Here is a 15,206-nt window from a genome sequence, read left to right on the forward strand (position 1 = left end):
GAGAGACAAAGAGTGAGTGGGGGAGGAGCAGAGAGAGAGGGAGACACAGAGTCCAAAGCCAGTTCCAGGCCCCAGGGCTGTCAGCACAGAGCTCAAGGCAGGGCTCCATCCCACCAACCTTGAGATGTTGACCTGAGCTGAAGTCAGACACTTAATCAACTGAGCTACCCAGGCACCCTTGTGGGCTAACATTTCTTAACACTGGGGACTCTAAAGAACTTTTATCGAATTCACAGAACTAGTTTACATAATATTTCTACAGAAAACTCAAAAGAAATAGAAAGAATTGCAGAATCCCATGAATGCATTTACAGAGTGAAAAAAAGAAGGAATTGGTAATGATATTGTTTAATAAAACTAAGCTCCTTATCAGAGGTTTTAATTTTTAAGTAATGTTTTATTTGTTCTGTGTTTTAGTTTTTATTACTAAAGCTTATGTTCAATAACATAGCATATGAGTCTCTCCTTTAAAAGGAGGGCATTAAGGAGAATGGGATAAGTATTAATACATTCATTGCTCAAATGCTCTGTCTCTTTCCTATATCTGTATCTGTATTTCCTGAACTTTAAAATACATAGATGTTTTTATTATTTACTATACATATTACCTGATCATAAAACAAAATGCAGTAACAGGCAAAACCATTGTCTCATACTTTGAAGTTTTAAAATATTACAATCATTTTGCATGGGCACCATTCTCCAACATCATGACCAATTTTAATTTTAGACAAAAACAATTTTTTCCTCTAAAAAGCTAAAAAACATACTACTACATGATACATTGATAAGACAGCACTACTGCTATTTGTATCCAATTCTGTGATCTCCTAATAGTATCAACGGCCTTAGCTGGGCAAATGTCTTTCCAGAATAAATATTACATTTCCAAGTCTCTCTCACAACAAATTTGTGGCCAAATATCTTGTTTCCAGCCAATGAAATCCCTTCTAGTGGAAGGGAGCATCCTTTCGTTTTTCATTTTATTCTTCTTTATAAAAAGCAGATGTGGGGGTGATCTCTCTTGGGTCTTATATATGAATTCAACTCATTAAGAATGGTTGAGCATGAAGACAGAAGAAGCCAGAGTTTCTAACGACTGCACAGAGCATGGCAATGATACCAACTCAGAAATTTTTGTGAGAGAAGAACAAACTTCTATCTTGTTGAGAAACTATTATTTTAGGAATACAGCATCACATCATATATTTTCATGAATAAAATAGCATTTCACATCTGATGATTTCAGCCCTTGGTTATTTTTTAAACTGGACCCATTTAAATATAATCCAAATAACTCCTCATGTTATGCAGCCATTTATTCTGAAACTAACAACAACCAAACATACAAAGATAGTTGATCTAACAAGAGGCCATCGTGTGTGCCCATTAGCCCTCCTGGACTTAATTAAATACTGCATTACATATAGACAATATGAGATGCTACAATTTCTCTTGACAAGCAACTTTAATATGTCAATGGCAGTATTATATTGAAGACACACATGTATATTAATGTATATTAGCAAATACATTACAGGAAAAAATTAGAACACTTATTTTTACCTGGTCTAAAGTTAAAAAGTATTCTGTTGAGAAAAACTATGGGTAAGCAATCTAGAGATAAGTTTAAGGATTCTAGCTTGATTATCACACACATTACAATTTTCCAGATTTTAGTGCCCTCATCCATGACGTCAAGAGTTTCAAAAAGTCTCTTCTTCCTCTAAATATCACTTTCTTGAGCAGAAATATTTGCTATATTTTAAAGTGTATTTATGTATTTTGAGATTGAGAGAGTGATAGAGAGTGCATAGGTGGGGGAGGGGAGAGAGAGAGAGACAGAGAGAGAGAGAGAGAGAGAGAGAGAGAGAAAGAGAGAATCTCAAGCAGGCTCCAGTATTGTCAGCTTGGAGAACTATTCCTAACTCAAACTCACAAATCTTGAGATCATGACCTAATCTGAAATGAAGCAATGGACACTTATCCCACCCATGCACCCAGGTGCCCCAGAAATATTTGGTATTTTAAAATAGAAAACTAGTAAGTAACATTGGTCATATAATAACATTTGGTATATTAAAACTTTTTTGCAATCTGATTTAACATCTCTTTCTCCCTCTTTTTTTCCTCCCAAATTAAATTTCTTTCCTTTCTCATTATGCTTACTGTATAAAGGACCTACTGATGCTGTAATAATCAGATATGTACCCAGGAGATGGTATGACATCTCAGCCACAGTACTAAAGTGGAATTATAAATATCTGTAATATATGTTATATACTTACATGAACATAGTTATATAAATATTCAATATCCAGTCATCATATCACTAGAAAGCTCTGTGACCTTAAGCAAGTCATTTGACATTTCTTTTTTTAATTTTTTTTAAATATTTTTTTAAATGTTTTATTTATTTCTAGGAGAGAGAGAGAGAGAGACAGTGTGAGCAGGGGAAGGTCAGAGAGAGAGGGAGTCACAGACTGAAACAGGCTCCAGGCTCTGAGCTGGCAGTCAGCACAGAGCCCGACGCGGGGCTCGAACCCACGAACCACGAGATCATGACCTAAGCGAAAGTCGGACGCTTAACCGACTAAGCCACCCAGGCGCCCCTCATTTGACATTTCTGAGCAGTACTATTTTTATAAAAGTCATAGCTAGACAAGATTATCTTCACAATCCCTCCTCCAGCTTTAAAATCATTTTATAGTACATTATTATTTCATAGAATGTTTATAAAATTTATTTACTTTAAAAAGAAACCTATATATAGCCAGAAAAATATAAAGGTGTTCAATATTTTATGGAGCTATACTGACATCCTTTGGTAAGGTTTCAATCAAATACAACTTAATGTAGAGATAGATGACTAGAGAGATGGACAATCAGATGGTTGATAAATAAATAGAACCACCCAGATGTATTTACATCTGCCCACACTCACATTTGGGCGTGAAACTCAAATTTCTGAGAAAAAAAAAAAAAGTAAAAAGAAAAAAAATAGGAGATTGTGTTAAGTCCAAAGTCTAAACATTTTAATAGTATTAATTGCATATTTAAATTATGAATAAGATATTTTAGCTGTAAAATATAAAAATACAAAGCAGATATCAGATTAAGGAGACCAGACTGGCTCACCGGAGGTACCAAAATGATCAGCCAGGTTACGTTCTCGTATGAGAGGAATTAACAAAAATAAGGTATCTGGAGAATCAAAAATGAAAGTTCACTGCAAGCAAAAATCAATAAAAATAAACCTCAACCAAAATCACTCTGGTAACGTATCAGATCTGGTTGCAACGTGACTTGGCACTCGACTAATACTTGTATTTCAGGAGTCTGGTGTAGGGATGGTGCAGGAATATATATGTCAGAAGAAGTATCTATTAAAGAAGAATTGCAAGAAGCAGCCCTGTTCCTGAGATTGCGTTATGGACACCGCCGGATTAGATTGGGCTGATTACTTTAGCCTTGAAACAGAGAGCCTTTCTGCCCTGCGGGGGAGGGGAAGCCTTTCATCCACAGCTCTCGTCTCGGATGCGCCCTCCCCTCGCATTCACTTGCAAATCGCTGTGTGCTAGCAAAAGCCAGCACTTCCCCAGTCTCTAACCTTCCCATGGCGAGGACTGCCGCTCCATCAGCAGAACCTTTCTCTCCGCGTGAGGAAGGGCTTTTTTCCCCTCCTCTCCTTTTTTTTTCTTCCTCTTAATCAGAAGCACTGAATGAAAGCCAATCAGAGAGAGCTCGCCCCCGTTTTCTTCGGTTCCCTGCCGTCCAGAGTTGAAAGTAATGCTGAGAGAAAGCTTGAGTTAGATGAAGTAGCATCAGTGATAGAAAATAACAGCCGAAAACAAACAAAAAGGGGACCCAGTGACAATTTCTCCAGGGTTATTTTGGCTGGGACCAACTTGTGTTATCCAGAAGCTGCTAAAAAAAAGGTAGGAAGACTTCGCCTCTCCCCCTCCTCATTTTTTTTTTCTTCCTTACCCCCTTAAGGTCTTTTATTTTCTTTCCCTGGGGGTGGGGGGATAATGTATGTTTTTAAGTTGTATTTAGCAATTATTTCCAAATACTTATCTTTAACACATGAAGAAATTAATAAGCATAAAACTCTATATTAGATTCTGGAAACAATTGCTTTGAATATGAATAGAGGTAATGTAAAACTAGATTAAATTATATATTATGCTCAACAGTGGGTCATGATACTAGAGTTTGTGAATTCATTCACTCTGAACAAATGCTAAAAACAGATCACAGAATATAATTTGTCATGCTCATACTTGTTTATCTTTATTTTAAAATCAGTTGAAGAGATAACCTTGTTGCTGTAAACTCTAACATCATCCAACATTACTTTGCATTCCATACGAATGAATTCACTCTGCGCTTATTCATAGTCATAGTTCATTGTACGTTCAGTATAAAGAGAAATGACAGGCAGTCAGTCTACAGAATCCTTGAAACTGTCAATGGTCACTAAGCATCTACATAAATAAAATAGATTGGCATTCATCAGAAATAGAAGAGGCAGAATTCCTACATTCACATTTCATATCTGAATCAGAAGTACAAGGGGAGAGATGAAGAAGGGAGACTAAATGCGTGTAGTCAGCAGCATTTATTGTCTCTGCTGCAATAAAATCCATATTTTATGTGGTGTTAAATTAATGCAGCACATTGCGAGTCTAAATGCATGTCCCCAACAAGTAACTATTGATAGCACTGTAAGTATGGGCAAAAGCGGGAGTCCGAAAGTGTTTTTATGTTACTACAATAGAAACCTACCATCTCCTTATCATTAAAAGGGGGGAGGGGGGGGAGTACAGGTGCAATCAAAGACAAACATCATTTTGAAACTGCCCTATCATCTTTTGCTTCAAAAAACCAGAAATCTCTTTATAATAGTGGTGCTTCATCCCAGTAAAAGCCGCTGTTATCCAAAACTGCACATCCATTCCTCTCAGCTGTTTGGAGATGCATTATTTCTTCTTCTTTCTTAAAGGATCTATATTAAAAATCATCTGTCCCTCTGACACTGACAACAGTTATACTTCACTGCATATGTTGGTAGACTTTCTTCCTCCACACCATCCCCCTCTGTATCCTTCTTTAAAATGTAGCTACAAGAGCTTCTCTGTGGTGAATAACACTTGGCAAGAGTGTGCTCATTTTTTAGGTCTGGTATGGTGGGGATTTTTAATTAGTAGAACTTTCATGAAAACATTATGTCATTGACAAGAGCTCTAGGTTCTTTTTTAGTTAAAGTGATGAGGAAAACAGGAAGAGGTTGAGTCAGAGAGAAATAGGTGAATAAGTTGCATAGTCCATCTAGCTTGTCCCTATTGCCTGCAGTGTAGGAAATGTGGCACAAATGTATTCAATGTGTAATGCATAAGTAGTTTATGGTGGGGGGAGATCCAGGAGTATACAAATATAAGTAAAATGTGTCTTGTCTTTGAGATCCATCGAATACAAATCCATCCTGATGATAAAAACATAAAGAAATGCTTCCTTCATTTGCTTTCACTTTTTTCCCCAGCTGTTTTGAAAGTATGAGTCGATGTCTGTTTTCAGGAAATCAGACACTTTTTTTGGTTTCAAATACTTGCTGCTAACAAATTGACTTTCCTGGTGAATGCATATGCCTTCCCTGACTCTAGTCAAAGAATAGGATCCCATACAGTTATATGTCTTGGGGAAAAAATAGGAAAATAGGAAAGCAACATGTAATGTGTATGGCGTCCGTGTGTGTGTGTGTGTGTGTGTGTGTGTGTGTGTGTGTATGAGGTCCGTGGTTAAATTGCCTGGTACCTGATCAAGGTTTCAGGTGATATTCCTAGATGTTTATAAAAACTAGCTATTTGGTGATACCAGTACTATACAGGTATTCAGCTTAATATCATACAATTAGATTTTTACTACCCATGGATTTTCTTTAAAAGAGAAAAGGGAAAAAAGGAGAGAAAATTGATTTCCTATCAAGGGAGATACATTTCTTGCACATTATTAAAGTAGTATAATCTGAAAGAGGAATGGCTTTTTTCTTGTTGAAAAAGAGTATATTTGAAATCGAAAGGTTAATTCCAAAATACGTGAACCCTGTCCAGACTCTAAGATTCATTTCATGGTCTTCATACTTAATTTCCCATATAAACAAAAAACTGAGGCAGAGAATTTATTATCTAGAGGATTTCTGGACATACGACTTATTTCCTATGTTTCTTAACCTACTTTGCAGCAAGTGATAACACACTGTCCTCCTGGAATATGTCATTTTTATACCAAATCATTCCGCTAGGCTGCAGCACAGGAATATCATTAGCACCAATGATGCTGATTCAGCAGCAAAGTGAACCATATTTTTGTTAAGTGTTATTATCAGGAAGAGTGTTGCATAGTAAGCAATTAATACAAATCATGGATATAAACCCAACTATCTCTAGTCTAGCCCTTGGGTTTGAAAACTATTAGCCATAATATATCGTTATTTCTACTGCACAAATTGCATTCTAATACTGTTACCCCGTTAGAAGTGCTTGTAAAATACTGAAATAAAGTAACAAAGTATAAGCAGAGAAATATAAACATTATTTATATCAATTATAAGTAATTTTATGCAGATATTTGATCTCCAAATTTCAGGTCTATGCTTGAAAACTCTACTTTTGATTAACCTAAAATATTATCTGATGAGGGTCTCAGAAAAGTCACTTTACTGACCGTATTATATTTAGCAGTCCTGTCTGAAATAGGCTGAAGTTAAAAGCCAAGTAGCAAGAACGGTGCCTTCATTCTTATTAGGCTTATACTGACCAATGGTGATATTGACGAAGCATTATACCAAGTATATGTGGACCTTGTTATAAATATTTTGAAGAAAAAAAAGAGCCCAAGGAATATCATTATGAACACATATTTGAGAAATGAAAGTCAACATAGGGCAATCTTTTCCTTTTCTTGATGCTTTATTCAGATCAATGAGTTCACTGAGAAAATTTTATTTGGTCATAATTAAAATAATTTGAAATATGCAGGTAGAAAGAAATGTCCTAAATTTAAATATTTTTAAACCTGCCCTCTTTTCTTCCCCTGGTTAAAGCATTTCGATTATGTTCACAGAGCACTAATATAACATTCCCTGCTTTTATCTCTAATAAGTTCAACACTCAAAATTACAGATTTTTTTTCACGCATGAAGAACGAGAAAATTTCAATCAACAAGAAGTGCCTGTTTTCTAAGATAACAATATCAGCTCAGGGTCACCTCTCTTTTCTTCTTCCTTCTTGCTATACAGCAGCTTCACTTCACTTGACATTTTAGTATGAGACTTGGAGCCCTTTCAAATCCAGTCATGGTGTCTTTCATAAGGGTATCTAAAGCATGAGGACATTTTTACCTTTGCCATAACCTCCTTTGTCACTGCTTAGTTCACCTAACTCAAGAGCCAAACACTATAAGAAAACACTTATCACATTAAAGTTGTAGATTGCTGGAAATGCACTCTCCTTAACATTATGTGAACATTGATCAGTTAAATAATCTGACAGCTTTATAAAAACTGTTTCAGAAGAACTTTTGTTTAACTCTTTATTATCAATGCAACTTCTTACAAAAAAAAAGTAATATGATTTTTTAAAGAAAAGAGATGCTTTGTTTTCACAAATGTCTTTTTATTTTTAAACTATTGCAAGAGCAATGTATGTGATGGTCTATCCTCTGTATTACCAAGAGACATTTGTTAAACATTACCACATGGGTGGTGGATTTAAAGAAAGAGAAAACTGGAAATTGAGTAAGAATGAATACAATGAAATTACCTGTCACCTCATTTTAAGAAATAAAATGTAGCATTACTTACAAATGGGGACTGTCTTTGAGAGTTGAAACGCCTTCATATAACAATCCCTTATAGTAGAGGAATGTAGTAGAGAGTTTGTTAGTAACATTATAAAGCACTTTACCAAACCATGTGATCTCAATATCCTTCCCCCTTCTTTTATAAAGCAGCCTAGATTCTCCATATTCTACATTATGCAAAAATATACAAAGTTAAATAACATTTGACTTCAGGACAGAATTAAGCAATAGGCTGTAAGGTATAATACAACACTGCTTCACAAAGGACATTCAGCATTAAATGACATGTCTCAACACTTCAGAGTCCTGCTGATGCTCAGAAATTTTGCAGTGTGAACTCATTCTCTCTCTCTCATCGCCCCCCCTCCCTTTCCCTCCCTCTGTCCCTCTCTCTGCCTCTCTCCTTTGCTCCACCCTCATTTATGGCAATTACAAAGGTCCTTGGATGAGTCTTCCATGTGCTTTTTAAAAATATCACCCTATATGAAATAATGTTTCTGTAAATCTTGTGATTTTTATAGCCAGTACTCTATCATCTGCCACATTATACACTTAATTTATTACATTATCCTTTGCATGATAGCATAAAGTCTATGGCAGTTCAGTTGGCTAGTTCATGTCCTTTAAAATGAAAGCAGTTCTTTTAGATATTATAACACCTAGGCTTTTAAGGAATTGAAATTGGCACCAATGTAGTTTACTGCACTAGTGAGCAAAGTATGGGAACTGCAGCATTTCTTAATGAAATGACTTCTCCAAAATATCAGAATGTAGAATGCATACACATGAGTTATTATATTCAGCACATTCGTTTATTGATTGGGAATCTTTGTTGATTTACTGTAACAGAGGATATTGAAGTAGTTTGACAGTCCTGGTTTTAAAAATAAATTAAACATAAATTGCATTTTCAGGAAGCAGTCTTTCATTAGACATGTTGATTCTTCTTTGTTGCAAGACACGAATATTACCAGTTTGTAATGTAAGAGTGTAAACTGATATATAATGAGCAAATGTCTTTTATAGATATCGGAAAGAACTGTCATTGCTCCTTTTTGTTTTCGGTAGAAAATCTGGGAAACATAAACTGTAACCATAATCAAGTAAAGCAGAATCTATGGAAATTAAAATAATCAATAAACCGAGTAAAGGAAATGTTTTAACTTGGGTTATTCTGGTAATTCTCTGCAATGTTCATGTAGAATTTATACATGCGAGAATCAAAGTTGAAATTTGGCATAGTTATATGAATAGATCAAAGGAAATCAATATGTTTGCCTAGGCTATTTGGCACATTTTTTGCATAATTCTAATATAAGTTTTAAAAATGTGGCCAACTCTCCTTTTGTATATAATTCTACTCCCAATGAAACCATGTTAAATCAACTCAATTTGAAAACCATCGTAACTTTTGGAATTTCTAAAATTATAAATGTTTCCATAATTCTTGAATCAGTATTCAAACGTAGATCAAGCACCATAATCTTTCTGGATAATCTGACTTTAAATTAATGGTCTTTTATTTAGGTAGATTTGAAATATTGTACCATCTGCAGGACTTTAATGATTTTGTATCTACCATGTAAATCTAAATGTGGAATATATTTATTATTTTATTTAAAATATTTGCTTTAAATAACTAAAATTTTACTAGCTGTAACTCATCGCTTTAAATCTTTTGCCGATAAAATAAATAATAGGAGTTAGTATACTTTTAATACTGGCAGTATAGTATTTTATTTGCTTTGGCAAATACATAAAGAAAATAAACCATTGGAATAAAATAACATATATGTCAACTTATTAAATCAAATAAGCAAAACCGAGTACACAATGACTAACATTAGCCTCGTCAAGTATATTTTTTTCTTTTCTTTCTTTTGTTTTTTTTTATTTTTTGGGCTTCTTCCTAAATCACGTTAAGTTAGGGGTTATTCCTACTCTGTAGTCTTGAGCAGTATTTTGTTGCCAGAGTGACTTTTTGATGTTTACTCTCTGGAGAGTGAAACCCGCCAACATGCACATTTACCCTGTGTACATCTAGCTACTTAAATTTGAGTACAGTATCCACCCCCCCACCCCCCACCCCCCGCTTTATGTACAGTTTTGCTGTCCAGAGCTTCAGTTACTCACAGCCAGGTGTTATTTGAAAACAGATGACCCTCAAGACATATCCTCAGTCACAGACGAATGCTATGTCACGGTGCCTACGTCATTCACTTCATTTCCTTTCATCATGTGGGCCTTTTATCAGCTCACATTATCCTATGAAGAAGGATGAGTACAGATATTTTAAGAGGGAGAGAGAGACCACATTCATGTAACTTTTATTATAGTGTATTGTTATAATTGTGCTATTTGATTATTTATTGTCTATCTCTTAATGTGCCCATATCAATTAAACTTTATCACAAATATGTATAGGTAGAAACATAGTTTGGTACTATCTGCAGTTCCTGGCATCCACCAGGGGTCTTGGAATGTATTCCCAGCAGTTATAAAGCAGAGTATAAAAGCCTTTGCCTATTAATAGAAACCTATGGAAAGTCTTCATTTCTTGATCAACTCCTTCACCCAGGCTTCAGCAATTCTTTTGGGGATTTGTTCAACATCACATCCTAAATACAGGCATGGACCTAGAAACATTCTTCCATCTTTCTACATTTTCGTGTGTGTGTTTGTGTGTGTGTGTGTGTGTGTGTGTGTGTGTGTTCATGCTGAATTGAAGAGTGGAAATTTTCTGTAGAATTTCTCTATGAAACAAAGGATTTTTTTTTTCCTACTGGACATAAAGCTTTTTCGTTGGATGAAAGTAAAAAATAATGAGAACTCTCCATATTGTCAAAGAATCTCTTCCGCTCTAGCTACTATGCCTTTTAAAATATATGCCCTAATTTTTTAAGGTTTAATAATGAGATAGTTCTACATTTTAAAAATTTAATTCATAAAACTTTACTATCTTGGCAATAGGCACAAGTATTTATTTCAATACCAAATTAAATAATTAAATAAATGCTGGGGAATGAAGTAACACTAACTTTTATGTTATAACAAATCATTTCTGTACTAATTTTTTTCTTAGAATTGTATTAGCCTCTATCATAATATAAAATCTAAACAAATTGAGGGGAAAACATGTTTTCTTTATTAGGGCAAAGGCATGTGATTGTTATGTGTACAATCTCTATTGAATATCCAACCCGGTAGAGAAGTTAGAGAAATGACAACCATAGTCTTGACCACAGAGCAAAAACATTATTTCACTTCACTTGATAAGTAGTGTCTAGATGCAACCATTTCTGGGTAGGACCAAGGTTAAAAAAAAAAAAAAGTGTGGATGAGAAGAGTTCTGTCCTTTCTAGAAGCAAAGTGTGATGTCCCATATGAACCATTGTTGTCAAAATTTTTCAATTTTTAATAGAGGCAGTAGACTAAGCGCTATGATGATGTCAACTTCACAATAATTAATTTAACTCCCTATGGTTTAAGGTTATCATATTCTTTTGCATGTATTGCATTTTTCACTTTTATTTTGTTTTATAAATTTATATAGTTTCTTGGAACCTAAACAATGACTCGTTCAATTTTCTCTCAGCTTCTAATTGATTTTATTTATTCTGGGGGAGTTTCCATGAGCCATTCCCTTAGTGCCATATGCGGAGATATTACAGATAAACCCAATGCAAATATTGTGCTTGAGGAGAGATGATTCTAATGTAAGACAGTCACAATAAATACATTCACAGCAAATATTCACCGTAAATATTACATAAGCTATAATAGAAATATTAGGTAGTGTTTTTTGTTTGTTTGTTTTACTTTTTGAGGGAGACAAAGAGAGAGTGCACAAGCAGGGGAGGGGCAGGGAGACACAGAATCCAAAGCAGGCTTCAGCCTCAGAGCTGTCAGCACACAGCCAGATGCGGGTCTCCAACCCACCAACCATGAGATCATGACCTGAGCTGAAGTCGGACACTTAACCAACTGGGCCATGCAGGCACCTGGAAAGTTATGTTTTAAATGTTTCAGTTTCCATGGAATAGCAGTGAATGAGATAACAGAATATCAGTTAGACAGTCACCTATTTCTCCACCTGACACCACATCTTCAGTTTTGATTTTCTGTTATTTAAACCACCGAAGGAACCTCTCAGTACCTTGTTTCAGTCATTCATTCTTTCATTCCTCCATTTGGCACATATTCTTAAAGTGCCTATTGTAAGCCATATCCTGTGTGAGCATCCAAAAGTCCACAGAGAGAGAGAGAGAAAAGCAAAATAAAACCTGACCTCTGCTACACTGAGACATTAAATAAATAATCACATGATTTGTTATTATCACCCAGTTTGGGTAAGAAAGATGAGTGCTAGGTACTTTTAAAACGAACGACATGGGGCTCTAATTCACCTGTTTAAAAATATATATATTCAGGAGCACCTAGGTGGGAGAGTTGGTTAAGTGTCTGATTTTGGCTCAGGTCATGATCTTGAAGTTTGTGAGTTTGAGCCCTACGATGGGCTCTGTGCTGATAGCTTGGAGCCTAGAGCCTGCTTTGGATTCTGTGTCTCCTCTCTCTGCCCCTCCTCTGCTTGCACGTGTGCTCTCTCAGAAATGAGCAAACATTAAAATATTTAAAAATAAAATAAAGTAAAATAACAATATTCAAAGCCATGTGACATCTTTCAAGAAAATATCACAATGCGTTAGCAGATTAGTTCATGTTACACATTTGTGTAACCTCAGATTCATTCCGTGGCCTCTTGAAAGTGGGTTCTCAATCCGTGCTTCAGTTAGGGGCCACCATCTTGGTTGGTGTCTTTGTTATACTTCTCATTTGCAGTAGCCAATTGTCACCTTTTAGCAAGGGCTCAAATTTGAGACTAATATACTCATCTCAGACAAGATGCCTAAATCTGAAGACCACGTGGACCCCCAAATTCCATTGTTAAAAACCATTAACAGAAGGTCTCTCAAACCCACAAGTAATTAAAATATTCACTGCCATAGAAGCCATTGTGTTTGAAACTTGGTCACTCTGTGAAAAAGTTTCTCTGAAACGATATTCTGCTTTTGTAAGGATACCTGATGAAGGTCATGTTGAATAGGGAGGCTCCACAGTGATAAGGCTACATGCCAGAAGCACTGAGGTTGGCTTTCTTGGAATGGTAAGATTGGCAAGATTGCCTTTCTTAGAATTTCTTTGACGGATAAAAGCCTGGACCGTGGCACCAAGCTGTCTGGCTTCAAACCCTATGTCACTTACTGTATATTTAATATTTAATATTCCTGATACTTTTTCATCTGCAAAATGAGGTTAATAATTATACTTGCATAATAGTGCAATTGTTATTATTTTTAAAACTTATAGATGTAAAATGTAATAGTTGACAATAGCTGTTCTAGTGTTATATATTATTGTTGCCTGTTATTTTTATTGGTACTATTATTACTATATGTAAATTCATGTGATCTATGCTCCTTTTTTCTTTTTTTTATAAATGTTGAGTGTGCTTTATTTTAACCATAGCATCCAGTACGAGTTGGACTACGACGTTAAGATTTTGGACAATTTTAACTTGTATCCTATAATCGTAATTTTGTGCTTGAGTTAGAATGAAAAATCCTTGGTGTTTTAAGTCAGATTTTGTCACTAATTCTACTGATAACATCATACTTTTTTCCAATTATTTTTTGTTTGTGAAATGGAAGTTTGAATCATATAATTTCCAAACGTGGTTTATCTATTGCTATAATTAGAAAGGGCTCATACAATATGCTATGGTAGTATCTGGCAAGGGCTCAATATATAACTGCTATAAATATATTCATTCCCTAATGATTGTGGAAATGTGAGTTGCATAAAGAGAGAATGTAACCTGAAAACTTAAATTACATTCTCAGAATCATATATAGTAATTGGATGAACTAGGGAATTGATGGACATGAATTTTGAAAATGTTATAAGGACCCAAAAAGGGGACAGGGGAGGGAGAAAGCATTAGAAAGATAGAGACTTACTGTTGTGAGTTCCATAAGCCACATAAACTCACTCAGGTGAAGCATGAACCATTTCTGAATACAGGCAGTAATGGTTCTTTTAACAGATTCTCCTTCTTGAGGTCAGAGTAATGAGAATTAGAACAAGAATGATGAACAGAGGCAGTGCATTACAGAAATAATCCCATTAAAGTTTGGATACTCATAAATCTCAAGAATAATTCTGCAGTCTGTATTACAAGCTGAAAGGTCAGTGGACTACTGCTTTCTTAGACTAGGTTCCCGAAACTGTCTGATGAAGACATAGGATCTGCTGTGAAATGTGAAAATTTTAACAGGTTTTATTTAGATAATTCTTTCTTTTCATCCTTCATATTTAAGGTGATATGAAGATCAATTTAAAATCACTTTTTCTTCTTCCTGGCTTGGGGCTGTATATGGTAATTTCAAAGGCATGTGGAATGAATTTTATGGCTTATAAAAACAAACCAAAACATTAAGGTCATAAAATATACATTTCTGTGAGTCCATAAATATCATTCTCCTTTTAACTTTATTTTTGAAATCTAGAATAATATCACAGTTTTCATCTCTCAGTTTCATTTATAACCCAGTACTAATTAATGTACTTATTTTAGAAGTTCACATATTGAAAGAATATACTTAGTAGTTTATTATTCATCCACATGTAAAGGTAAAATAAGTCATACTAGAGATCACTAAACCTAGCTACCAGATGTATTTTTGTGAACATAATAAAAATAATCCTCATTTTTTATCACAGCTATATATTTAATATGTATTATACATATATATTTATTATTTATTTAACCAAATTCACTGTCTTCTTATATCATCTTTATTAAATAAATGCTGTGATTATTTAATAACATTCATTTTCCCCCTGACTTCACTATACTTGGATAAATGTTTTCAGTTTTTGCTGATTAAGATGTCTAACTTAAAATACTGTGTTAATGTTATATATTTTAGTTTAGTAGACTTTCTCAAAGTGTGTACTTTTAGAATTAAGTCTTCCAAAGATTGAAAACAATTAGACATGCTTTCTCTTTAGTTTTGAACTTCTTTATGCTAGAGGAAAAGTTCATTAACTTGCAGGTATTTTCCTTTCATTTAGTTGGAACTCAATTGAGAATCAAATGGTGCAAAATTAGAAGAGATTCATTGTAAAAACCTAGACAAAAAATATTCTTGAATAATTAATTATACAGGCTAAATACTCATTTCCCTTCAAAATCCTTCATATTCCTTAAGGTTTTCAACCATTTGACATGTTGTTTTGAATATCTGCATTATAAGATAATATAAATTTTACTTAAAAACTTAAT

At 34.6% G+C, this 15,206-nt stretch overlaps 1 protein-coding gene across 1 annotated transcript in view; it reads left to right on the forward strand.

Moving 5' to 3' along the window:
- Positions 1 to 3,570: 3,570 nt before the first annotated feature.
- LOC120224597 (cadherin-10) overlaps positions 3,571 to 15,206 on the forward strand; it is a 189,103-nt gene continuing 177,467 nt past the window's right edge. The window contains exon 1 of the mRNA XM_039222856.1: positions 3,571 to 3,938. The gene's annotated coding sequence lies outside the window, so the exon portion shown is untranslated. The remainder of the gene's footprint in view (positions 3,939 to 15,206) is intronic.

This window comes from Hyaena hyaena, unplaced genomic scaffold, assembly GCF_003009895.1.
Source record: "Hyaena hyaena isolate Hyena2069 unplaced genomic scaffold, ASM300989v1 scaffold_1198, whole genome shotgun sequence".
Lineage (NCBI taxonomy): Eukaryota > Metazoa > Chordata > Mammalia > Carnivora > Hyaenidae > Hyaena > Hyaena hyaena.